The sequence below is a fragment of the Lepus europaeus genome, chromosome 6 (assembly GCF_033115175.1).
Source record: "Lepus europaeus isolate LE1 chromosome 6, mLepTim1.pri, whole genome shotgun sequence".
Classification (NCBI taxonomy): domain Eukaryota; kingdom Metazoa; phylum Chordata; class Mammalia; order Lagomorpha; family Leporidae; genus Lepus; species Lepus europaeus.
The window spans coordinates 22,821,772-22,835,108 of NC_084832.1; positions in this window are offsets into that span (position 1 = coordinate 22,821,772).

A 13,337-nucleotide genomic window follows, 5' to 3' on the forward strand; every position below is an offset into this window, starting at 1 on the left:
CCAGGGGCTGGGAAGACAATCTAGGTCTCCCATGCGGTTCATAGGAAATTAACCTCTTAAGTCAGCTCTGCTGCCTCCTGATGTCTGCATTGGCTGAAAGCTAGAGTCAGGACCAAGGGCTGTATTGAACACCAGCACTCTTAATAGGATGGGGGATCTTAACCACTAGAGCAAATGCCTGCTTCATCAGTAATTTTTTACTTAAGATTTCATAGTCCTTTGTGACAGTTATTATGAAGCACACAATACAGTATAAGATTTTCTTCTTCAACAACTTCCAGCTGTGCTTTTTAGGTTTTTAGGACTTGATAAAAGTGACTCCATTTTGATTTTTACAACTTGCACTTCTAATTGTGCAGCATTGTCCTATTTGGATAAATATATCTTCCATTTAGCTTTGTTTTTGATTTTGGAACTCTGTGCACGTTCTTCAACATCAAATGCCCTGTTTTCAAAATGCTGCCATGCAGTTTATAATTCTGTATTAGCTTTTGCTTTCTGCATATGCAATGGCATGTGGTCGTCCAGTGGTGAGATATTAGTGTCTTTTTTGAATATAACACTAGCTATTAAATGTCTTTCCTGATGGTCAGGATCATGTTGGAGACTTTCAGATCTGCTATGGTCATCTCATTCCTCAGTGCTTCCTTTGAAGGTATTTGGTTAGTCTATGATTTGCTTCAGTGGTAGTCCATCGCCTTCACCTGCCTTGAAGCCACACCTAGTAAACATCCCTGGGGTGATGCTTTTTGGACTAGCTGAACTAACCAAGTTAAATAACGACAAACTTTATTTAGTTAGGTCTTCAAAGGAAGCAGCATCAAATCAAATAATAATAAATGAAGCTTTGAAAAAATCCTACTGACTACTGGTAATTAACATTCTGCCTTTTCCTTCATCTCGTCCCAGTTTGTCACTGAAGTTCAGTAAAACGTGCTGGATTTAACTGGTCTAACATTTCATCCACATATTAGAATAAATGCTCTTGGAGTTGCTGCAAATCTTTAGTTTATTTTCAGAGTTCTGAAAAAGTTAATTGTGACATATCTTGCTAGTGGTTTTTTGTTAACTTTTACAGAGAAATGAATTTTTAAAATTCTTTATTCTACCATTTCTGCTGACATGCAGATATTATTTTTAAAAACGATATAGAGTCATGAAGACAATGTTCCCAACTACACTGAATTTTTTTTTTAAATTCCCTAAATTTTAAAGTGAGATTAAACTTGAAGGAAAGTATGAGTTTATAGAAGTCTTAGGAAAATATTCTCTCAATTTTTTCATTATTTTACAAATATATTAGAAAATACATGCTTGTCATGTTTCATCAGTACTGTAATAACAGTATCATAATTTTGTATATGTCACTAATAATTCAATAGTGACATCATAAAATATAGATAATCAAATAAAAATTCAAAGGAAAGAGCATTTGTGGGAGAATATCATTGTTGAATTTATCTCACAATTATGTAAGAATGAGATAAAGATAGTGTAACAACATAATTTTTTAAATGTTTGTTTAAGAATATTAACTGCATACATACTAGTAAGTGCATACATACATTCAACTATATGTCATTATACTAATGATGGGAGACAGAAATTTGGGGATGGATTAAGAGTGTTGATGATTGGGGAAACCCTTCAAGACATGGCGCAGGAAAAGAGTTCCTGGAAAAGATCCCAGAGGTACAGGTAAATAAAAGCCAAAATTAGCAAATGGGATTACATCAAATTGAGAAGCTTCTGTACAGAAAAGAAACACACAGGAAAGTGAAGAGGCAACTGACAGATTGGGAGAAATTATTTGCAAACCATGCAACTGATAAAGAGTTAGAAAAGCAGAATATATAAAGAAGATCAAGAAACTCAACAACAACAAAAGAAACAACTCAGTGAAGAAATGGACCAAGAATTTAAAACAGACATTTTTTAAAAAGAGGAAATTCAAATGGCCAACAGACACGTGAAAAAATACTCAGGATCACTAGTCATCAAGGAAATGCAAATCAAAACTGCAATGAGATTTCACCTCACTCCCTTACAATGGCTTTCATACAGAAATAAACAAAACCAAATACTGGCAAGGATGTATGCAAAAAGGTATCTTAATCCATTGTTAGTAGGAATGTAAACTGGTAAAGCCACTGTTGAAGACAGCATAGAGATACCTCAGAAATCTGAATATAGTCCTACCATATGGCCCAGCCATCCTACTCCTGGGAATTTATCCAAGGAAAATGAAATCATCAAGTAGAAGAGTTATCTGTACCCCCATGTTTATTGCAGGTTGATTCACAATAACTAAGACTTGGAATCAGCCTAAATACCTGTCAATTGAAGACCAGATAAGGAAATTATGGGATATGTTCCCTATGGAATACTATACAGCATTCAAAAAAATGAAATCCAGTCATTTGCCACAAAATGGATGCAACTGGAAAACAGCATACTTAGTGAAATAAGCCAGTACCAAAGGACAAATACCATGTTCTCCCTGATCTGTGATAACTATCAGAGCACTTAAAAGGAAACCTGTACAAGTGAAATTGGCACTATGAGAAGCAATGACTTGAACAGCCCTTGTCTTGACTATTGAGGAACAGTTTTTTTTTTCTTTTTTTCCTTCTTAATACCATTGGTTGAACTCTTTACTTAACATAGAATTAATCATATGTGTATAAAGTCAATTCAAAATAGATCCCAGTTAAAAAATAAGAGTGGGAATAAGGGAGGGAGGAGCTGAATAATTCTACATACATTCCTACAGATGTACTTCTAAGGGTAAAGTTAAAAACTTGCCATGGAACTCCAAATCCCATTAACTGGGTGGCAATAATTACATCTTCAGTGTTAAAGTGATCATATTGACTGTTTAACTGATCATATAGATAGGATTAAGTGTTAAAAGGGTCATATAAATAAGATCAAATGTCTGGTAATAATAATAAAATTAAAAAGGAGAGAATGTTCCAAAATCAGAAACAGTCCACACAGCAGACTCAAGAATGACAAATGCACTAAACAGCACTCTGACCTCAGGATCAGTCCTTGAGGCATTCTGGTCTGGCTGAAAAGCCCAGGAGAGCATTTCAAGCAATGAAAGCCAAGACATTGTGGAAAAAAAAAAAATCCTGCATGAAGGATCTCAGTGAGTGAGACCCCTGGGGAAATAAAGGGCCATTAAAGAAAGAGGTACTTTTCTCTGAATGGAAGATAGAACTACCACTTTGCTTATGGCTTTGCCTAAATACTGACAGAGATTGTGGACTCAAAAGACTTCCATCGCCTTGGCAACTCACGTCAAGAGCCTCAGGTAATCATTGACATTATATATAAGAGTGTTGCCGGCGACGTGGCTCAATAGGCTAATCCTCCGCCTTGCAGCGCCAGCACACCGGGTTCTAGTCCCGGTCGGGGCACCGGATTCTGTCCCAGTTGCCCCTCTTCCAGGCCAGCACTCTGCTGTGGCGAGGGAGTGCAGTGGAAGATAGCCCAAGTCCTTGGGCCCTGCACCCCATGGGAGACCAGGATAAGTACCTGGCTCCTGCCTTTGGATCAGTGCGGTGTGCTGGCCCCAGCGCGCTGGCTGTGGCAGCCATTGGAGGGTGAACCAACGGCAAAAGGAAGACCTTTCTCTCTGTCTCTCTCTCTCTCTCACTGTCTACTCTGCCTGTCAAAAAAAAAAAATTAAAAAAAAAAAGAGTGTTAATAGTTTAATTAACAACAGGAGTCACTGTGCACTTAACTCCCCATGCAGGGCCTCTGTCCTCAATGAGTTGTACCATGAGAATTAACTGTAAAATTTGTTCTCAAGCAGTTTTTTTATATTTCATGTGTGTATGTGGGGGGTGTAAATTGTTGTAATGTTTACTTAGTATAGAGTTGGTCTTCTGTTTATAATGTTAATTAAAAACAAATCTCAGGCCAGCGCTGTGGCTCACTTGGTTAATCCTCCGCCTGTGGTGCCGGCATCCCATATGGGTGCCGGGTTCTAGTCCTGGTTGCTTCTCTTCCAGTCCAGCTCTCTGCTGTGGCCCATAAGGGCAGTGGAGATTGGCCCAAGTGCTTGGGCCCTGCACCCGCATGGGAGACCAGGGTGAAGCACCTGGCTCCTGGCTTCGGATCGGCACAGCGCCGGCTGTAGTGGCCATTTGGGGAGTGAAACAACAGAAGGAAGACCTTTCTCTCTGTCTCTCTCTCCCACTGTCTGTCAAAATATATAAAATAAATAAAAAAAAATCTCAATGGAGATGGGATGAGAGAGGGAGGAGGAGGTGAGATGGGAGTTGGGGTGGGGAGAAGAGCCACTATATTCCTGTAGTTGTACTACTGAAATTTGTACTCGTTAAATAAAAGGCTTCTTGAAAAAAAAAAAAAAAACACACTGTTGTTGAGAGGCAAATGAACAGTAACCAGCATACAGGTTTAGGCTATAAACCAGCAATCACTTCACTCAAGTAAGGCCCTAAAACACCAAGTGGAGAAGTTAATTTAGACTATAATATTTTAATTAACTATTTTCTAGAAGGAAGTATGGTTTCTGCACATCATGGCAATGTAGCTTTTGCAAATGTAGCAATATGAAAACATAAATATATGTTAAATTAACAGAACATATTAAAATGTATTAGCCTACTTTCACTGAATTCAGTGTTTGTAAACAAACCTGTTTATAGATAAAGAGTTTGAATTATGTGAGTACATGTTGCTGGTAGACTCTCATTCATACAAGTCAAATTAAATGCTAACTAAATTGTGGGAAGAGTTAATAATGTTTATATAAATTTTATATCATTGACCCATACTTTTCAGATAATTTTCAATAAGCTATAAATAGTAAGGAGTATTGGACCTAACATATTGAAAGTTTTAATTAAGGAATGAGATGTTAACATATTGTCATTCTCTCATTCTCTTTCTACCTAATCTAAAATAGGATTGAATCTCTATTTTGAAAGCAGTTTAGTTCAGTTCATGGAAAATGTACTGTCAATGACTTTTTCTAGAGCAATGATAGTTAGAATTTCATTCCAGAAAAAATAGCAGGGAATATTCTTCCATTTTTTTATTTGTATCTTCCCAACAGAAATAATGGGCCATCAAAGAAGGAGGTACCTTTCTCTGAAGGGAGGAGAAAACTTCCACTTTGACTATGGCCTTGTCTAAATAAGATCAGAGTTGGCGAACTCAAAAGGCTTCCATAACCTTGACAGCTCATGACAAGAGCCTTGGGTGATTACTGACAACATAAATAAGAGTATCAATTGTTAAATCAACAACAGGAGTCACTGTGCACTTACTCCCCATGTAGGATCTCTATCCTTAACGTGCTATACTATGTGAATTAACAGTATAACTAGTACTCAAATAGTACTTTATACTTTGTGTTTCTGTGTGGGTGCAAACATGAAATTTTTTACTTAGTATATATTAAATTGATCTTCTGTATATACGGATTCTGTCCCGGTTGCCCCTCTTCCAGTCCAGCTCTCTGCTGTGGCCCAGGAGTGCAGTGGAGGATGGCCCAAGTGCTTGGGCCCTGCACCGCATGGGAGACCAGGAGAAGCACCTGGCTCCTGGCTTTGGATCAGTGAGATGCGCCTGCTGCAACGCGCCGGCCACAGCAGACATTGGAGGGTGACCAACTTCAAAAGGAAGACCTTTCTCTCTGCCTCTCTCTCTCTCACTGTCCACTCTGCCTGTCAACAAATAAAATTTTTTAAAAAAATTGAAAATGAATCTTGATGTGAATGAGATGGGAGAGGGAGTGGGAGATGGGATGGTTGCAGGTAGGAGGGAGGTTATGGGGGAAAAAAGCCACTATAATCCAAAAGTTGTACTTTGGAAATTTATATTTATTCAATAAAAGCTAAAAAAAATTTCATTTTAAATATACATGCAAGAATGTTAAGATATTAGCAAGGCACATTTGATGAATTAAGAATTTTTTTCATGAGAATGGGTCCCATAACATTTATAGGTTAGTAAGCTTTGCTTAAGTGATAGTTATATAATTGAATTACAAAAAATATCAGAATAAAGATTATTTAAAAGATTTATTTATTGATTTAAGTGGTAGAGTTACAGAAAGAGGAAGAGACAGAGAGAAAGCTCTTCCATCCACTGAATCACGATGCAATATCTACACCAGCTGAAGCTGAGCCAATCCAAAGCCAGGAGCCAGGAGCTTCTTCTGGATCTCCCACGTGGGTACAGGAGCCCAAGCCCTCAGGCCATCATGCACTGCTTTCCCAGGCCATATGCAGGGAACTGGATAGGAAGAGGAGTAGCCAGGACATGAACTTGCCCCAGATGGGATGCTGGGGCCACAGGCAAAAGCTTAACATACAGCACCTCAGTGAAGACAAAAATATACTGTCACTAAGTTACATAAAGTCAGATAAAAGCTTCTATAAACATCATTTTACAGTATCTTTATAAGACAAAATGATTTAACATGCCATTTATTCAGGCATTATTCTGTATGCATATTTTATATATCCCATATTAAAACTTATAATTTTATCAATATTATGGCTTAGCACTAAATAATTTGGTAGTAATATTGCTTTGTTAACTTACAAATTTTATATCTTTAGGGTTAAATCAATACAGTCTTAAAATTTCTGCCAACATCACTCTTGGGGTTGGTTATTACCTGAATGCTATGTTTAATGAATGTATTAGTCATTTTATGTTAGTTATGTTTAATTAAGTAATACACTTGCCAAGTAGATATTTTTGTTAATTTTTGGATGAATCCATTGATTGTCACAGAAGTTAATTAGCAACCTTAACTTCTAATTAAAGCTGTAAGCTGCTTCCAACAAAACAATGTGTGCCTGTGAAGGTATAATCAGGTCTATTTTCTGGATACTATGTTTGATTTCATTTTTGTTTTAGGAAGTGCCTTTACTGATATAAATTTTTTTATAAAAATTTTACTAATACATATTTGGAGATTTTCATATAATTTTTATAACAAAGAATTATTAAAATTTCTAATATTAAAGAAATAGAAGTGTCCGGTGCTGTGGCACAGCCGGTTAATGCCTGGCCTGAAGCATCAGCATCCCATGTGGGCATTGGTTTTAGTCTGGACTACTGCACTTCCTATCCAGCACTCTGCTGTGGCCTGGGAAAGCAGTACAATATGTCCCAAGTCCTTGGGTCCCTCACCCTTGTGTGAGACCTGGAAGTAGCTCCTGGCTCCTGGCTTAGGATCGATGCAGCTCTGGCCATTGTGGCCAATTGGGGAGTGAACCACTGGATGGGAGACCTTTCTCTCTCTCTACCTCTCCTCTCTATGTGTAGCTCTGACTTTCAAATAAATAAATAAATCTTTAAAAAATAGAAATCCCTAGAGGCATTACAAGTTAGGTGGTGGAGGTTTTTGAATTAAATTATTCTGGTATTGGAAAATTTGGGGCTACAAAATTATTTTTGAACAAATTAATGCCAATTATGTCATGCCATACCTGCATTCTTTCATAGTCCCTCAAAGTGGTACAGGACTCCTTGAATTATTTACATATTGCATCTAACATGCAGTACCACTACTTTATCCTCTGCTCTGTGATGATGAGACTGAGTATAGTATTTTCAGATTACTTTGCTGGTTAGTGTCCTGTTTATCTGTCCTTATAAAGCACAGGCATGAGTTTTCATGGAAGTAAGTGGAAAAAAGATCCTATTTCTTCTTGTTTCTTTGTTGTCAGCATTCCTCCAGTTTCCAGATTTGCTTGCTGTGTTGGTTTGTGTATTTTGCATTAGAAAGCAAATAAGTGTGTAATGCCATTAAACAGTCTCCACAAAACCAGCTCCAGGGGGCAGCACTGTGGCCTAGGATGCAAAGCTGTACCCTGCAGTGCCTTGCTGGCATCCCATATGGGTGATAGAGTCAAATCCAACTCTGGGAAAGCAATCAAAGATGGCGAAAGTTCTTGGGCCCCTACATCCACTTGGGAGGCCAGGAAGAAGCTCCTGGCTCCTGACTTTAGAGCTATGCTCCAGCCTTTGTGGCCATTTGGGGAATAAACCAGTGGATGGAAGATTCTCTTTCTTTCTTTCCTTCTGCCTCTGCCTCTCTGTAACTCTGCCTTTCAAATAAATAAATAAATCTTTAAAAAGGAAAAAGGAACAGGCTCTACCGCTCTACCTCTTTAATGTACTGAACACAAGGCATAGTCACAGAGTGAGAGTCCAGATTCTTTTCTCCAAGGCAGGAAGGTATTTGAGGATGAGAATAGGCAGGTGTCAGTAAAAGAAAGCTTTTTTTGTTTTGTTTTTTGCATGCAAAGTGAAAACAGATAGTTCAAAGGGGATACAGGCATAGTTAAGTGTGACATGCATTCAGTAAGTTTCAGCAAAATACCTTTATGATGATCTGAAGATAGGAATGCTCTCAAGGGTGAAATTTAAGTGATTATTCAAAAGGGGTAGAGTTTGGAGCAAGGTTGAATACTGCCCATTTTCTCAACAAGATTTGAAAATCTTGGAAGCATCATGGCATCAGGTGCAGTAGTAGTTGGAGTAGGAGTGTCAGCCATTGTCATTTTATTACAATGACAGCATAATTAGCTAACAGTCATTACAAGGATGGGGCTCACAGCCATGATGTCTGTTTTTCACTAGTGCTATCTCTGAGCAGTGGTTTCATGAAAGTTATGGATTTCTGCTACCAGAAAAGTATGTGGGGAAGTGTGGGCAATCCAGATAGTGCTGAATGGAGGTGCTGAAAACTTCAACATCTCATTGCTAGTTAGATTCTTGCCAATATCATGTTTTCATACTTCAGATATTTTGGTCCCTTAATCTTTCTTGGAGGTTAAGGAAGGAAGGTCCATCTTCTTAAACTTCTGCATGCTGTGTCAGGGCATTGTCCTTGTTTAGTCATGGAATGGAAAACCCTGACTCATTTGAGTGGCTTCGGTAGAGAATTAGTTTCACCACCAGTCATGGTAATGGCTGGAATCCCCGTATGACTATTATTCTTACACAAAACTATTGAGTTCCTGGGGAAAAAATGACAATTAGGATCAATACATCAGCCTAAAAGAAGTGAAGACAAGAACATGTAGGAGCAGACAGCACTTTTTGCTGTTTCCCAGGTGGTGAAAGGGGAGTTCCAGTACCAACATGTTGGAACTATGTGACTTTACCATAAATCATTTTGATATCATCTTCCACAAGCCTTTGTTTTTGTTTGTTTCTTTGTTTGTTTTTTTCATTTCAAATATTTATTCAAACTGCAACAATCATGACTTCAATTCTAAAAGGAGGACCATCCATATGCTGGAGGATCTGGAGAAGAGAAATTTCTAGCCTTATTGACACAACTATATCTTCTTTCCATTTCCACATTGGTTGTTTGCAATACAGTTCATTTTCAATCATGACAGGTTTTGTTAATCACTGCATATACTACTCCCTTTTTGGCTAGTGGATAATGTTTGGCTAGTTATTACCACTTTCGCTAGGGAAACTAAAGAATCTTATAGTTGCTCTAGGGGCTGGCATGTACTTTGTGCTTATTAGCACAAGGTAGCAGATAAATTTTTTTTTAAGATTTTATTTATTTTTTTGACAGGTAGAGTTACAGACACGAGAGGGAGAGACAGAGAGAAAGGTCTTCCATCCATTGGTTCACTTCCCAAATGGGCACAATGGCCAGAGCTGCGCCAATCCAAAGCCAGGAGCCGGTGCTTCTTCATGGTCTCCCATGTGGGTGCAGGGGCTCAAGGACTTGGACCATCTTCTAGTTCCTTTCCAGGCCACAGCAGAGAGCTGGATTGGAAGAGGAGCAGCCAGGACTAGAACCAGCGCCCATATGGGATGCTGGCACCACAGGCGGAAGATTAACCTACTGCACCACGGCGCCGGCCCCAATAGCTGACACGTTTTAAAAAGTAAATTCATGGTATTCTCATTTTGATATTATGGTAGAAAAATTTACTGGTGATTTTCCTGTCAGTGGCAGTTTTCCAAGGATAAGAGACTTAATAAAAGAATGTCAGCTGGGAATAGCTCACAACTGCAGTCTGAGTTAGCCTCTTGGTGTGCTTGGGAAGACTCTAGGGATATGGTTTTAATTCTTGACAGAGAACCCAGCTAGAAATTTCCTGTAATTTAACTGCAGTGAGGTGCTAAGTAGCAGCTGGTAGGCTAAGGGAAGTGCTGTGAACTGTCATTGAATCATGTGATGGCACAACTCTTTGAGGACAGGGTTCCTGCATGGGGATTCAGAAGAGCTGCTACTCCTGCTCTTCCTGGCTAGCTCACCAGTGACAAAATACGTGGAGTGGCTATAGCCAGGTTCTTGTCTGTAATGGATGAAAGAATTAGAGGAAGAGACATAGGAAAACGTCACCAGAGAAACTATTTATTTGTATGCAAAGCAAGCCTACACACTAAAGACATTGTGTCTGCCTAGCCAAAAGAAAGCTATACTCAGTGAAGTTTGAAGGCATCCTTTTATAAGCCTGCAGGCATAGAAGGTAGTGTTTGGGGCTGGATTTAATTTAATAATCAAAGAGGACAGAATTTAGGGCAGGACTTGAGTATCACCCATTTCCTTGCCCTATTTTGGAAACCTTAGAAGTATCATGGAATTGAATACATATTGGAAGTGGAAGTATCAGCCATAGCAGTTTCGATATAGTAAAATTATAATTATCTAAATGTCATAGAAGAGATGCATCCAGCAGCCATGTTGGTTGTTTTTGGCTAGTGGTGGTTCTGAGTAGTGGTTTCAAGGATGCTGTCATTTTCTTCTGCATGGAAAGTGGGGTGGTTGTGCAGTGCAGGTGGATCCATAGCACAGATTGGTTACTTTTGCTTCTTGTTAGCTGCCTTCCTGTCTACATGAGTCAGATCTTTCTTCAAGTCTCCCAATTATTCGGTAACCCCACATTTTCTCTTCTGTTGTGAGTCCAATAGATGATAACTGTATGCCCATCTGTCTTCCATAACCAAGACTGTAGGAATTAGGAAAGAGGGGAGCTCACACAAACAGAGAATCTGACAGTTTACTCACTTGAGGTTGTTTTTCAGATGATTTTCCAGGAAAGCTTATCTCACAACGCTGTGTTCAGAAAGGACGAGACCATCACTAAAAAGGAAAACTCCAAGAGACCAGTCTGAGGCAGGCTTTGAACATTCAATATGTATAGACGCATATTGAAAGCAAGAATGACCTTCTTGCTCCCCCATTTCTATTTCTGTGAAACTTCTTCTGGCCTTTACTCTAAAAGCCCCAGAAAACTGCTTTTCAGAGAAGTGGCTTGTTTAGGAAACTATACCTTCTCAATGTTTCCTATACTTGTCACAAGAAATAGTTTTCCTCTGAGCAATTCCTATTAAGGTTGATTATTTGGTGACATCTCAAGTGAATAGACCTCTTGCAACAGCTAATAAATTTGGAAAAGTCAGATGAGAGTGTCCCTAGTCTAGGACCAGGGTGAGCGGGAGCAGAAAATGGAGCAATTTGTAAAGGCAGCTCATTTGGGGCTTATTTGCTTTTGGGGAATGTGTGCTCTGCTATGTCAGCATGGGGAGATTTCCCTGGTGCCACGCAATCCTCAGTTGCTGATCTGGAGATCTAAGAGGTGATGTGACCACCTGGATCCCTTTCTGTCCAGTACTGTATGGGATTAAAGCATGAATAATTTTGGATTAATACTCTAATATTTGTCCAAGAGTTGCTAGAAATAAAAAACAGATCAGGAAGTGTAATGTGAGAAGAATCAGGGACTGGAAAGGAGCTTCCTTTTCTGGGACAGGAGAATAATTCTGGCCAGTTTTGTTCTAGGACATTGTGGACCATAAAGGGGTTAGCCAAGAAGTGTCCAAACCACATTTGCCTGTTAGTCAGCATTATCTATCCAGTTCCTTCCCTGTCATTCACAGGTGTAGCATCAGGAAGAGGAACTACTGGAAACCACAGTGGTGCTATTGGAGAGTAGATCTGTAATACACCACCCATAGGGAGCATAAAATGGATGATAGTCAATTCAATACTCCACCTCCAATAACCTAAGGGAAGTCAATTCATATACTAGTGAGTTGCCCTGAGGAAGAGGATCTCTGTAGACTTTAAGGGGGGTGTTGCAGGGCCAGCTGTGGCATGTAATCCTGAGCCTAAACCTACAGGCCTAGCAGTGAGAACCTACAAAACCTGCATTCTATTCCCCTAGCCCTGTGGCCAGCTCTCTGTTTATGGGAGCAGCTTGGCACCCACATCTTTCCATTCAAACCAGGCCAAAGCATGTTCTCTCTCCCTCAGGTTCCAGACAGAGAAAGGAGTTCACAATTGTTTGTGTGGAATTCACCACCTCTGACTTATTTGCTTGGAATGCACAAGGCAACAGCTTGTCACTGAAAGGTGGTATTTTTACAACTAGCAATCCTTCTTTGGAAGATATTCATACAGTAACAACCCTCGGGCAGCAGGAGGCTGACAAGCAGTGTCCAGTCAACTTAATAAGCAGGTTTAGAGGCCAAGACAGAGAGATCAATCCCAATGATGGCCTAAGATTGGGACACCAATATAGCGAATAGCCTACAGATACTAAAGAATAATAGGGATGTGTTATGGAAAAAGCATGTGGGAAGTAATCTGGAACTCCACAAACAAGAGTGCGCTAAGAGAGATGCAGCAGACACCAGAGGAAAATCCCTCCACTCTTCTAGAGAGGTTAGGTCTCACACAATTTACTTCTTGGGACCCTGAAGCCAAGGGAAGGCAGTTAGCTCTAAACACCTACTTCATAACTCAGAGTGCTTTGGACATCCAGAGAAAGTTTCAGAAATTGGCTATCAGTCCTGACATCAATCTTTCTCAGTTGGTAGAGATTGCCTTCAAGGTTTTCAATAGAAGATGTGATAGAAAATGAGAAGGATGGCAAATAGATGTGAAGGCATGAAGCTTTATTTAGCTTTTGCTCTATAGTTTTCTTGAGGTAACCCAGGAAGAAAAGGGAAGCTGCCACAGGTGGGTAACCCTGGCTCTAAGAGTGGGGCCCCCGATAGGCCACCAGCTAAAGAAAGAGACATTTAGATATTCATTTATTTCAAGAAGGCACATAATGAAACACAGTGTTTTATATCCAAGGAATATTTATAAGTACTGCTGAGCAATTAATTATGGTACTTAAACATTTATGGCTATTAGATCATCAGCACTCACATTCCAGAGACTAGCTAATTTTGACTTCTCCCTGTGTTTTCATTGCTGCTATGTTTCTTTTTCCGTGTTGCAATGCCCTTTCTCTTCATCTTCTTGCACACTTTGCCTCTTCTCAAGCTCAAAATAAGTTAGCCTGAGGCCAGAC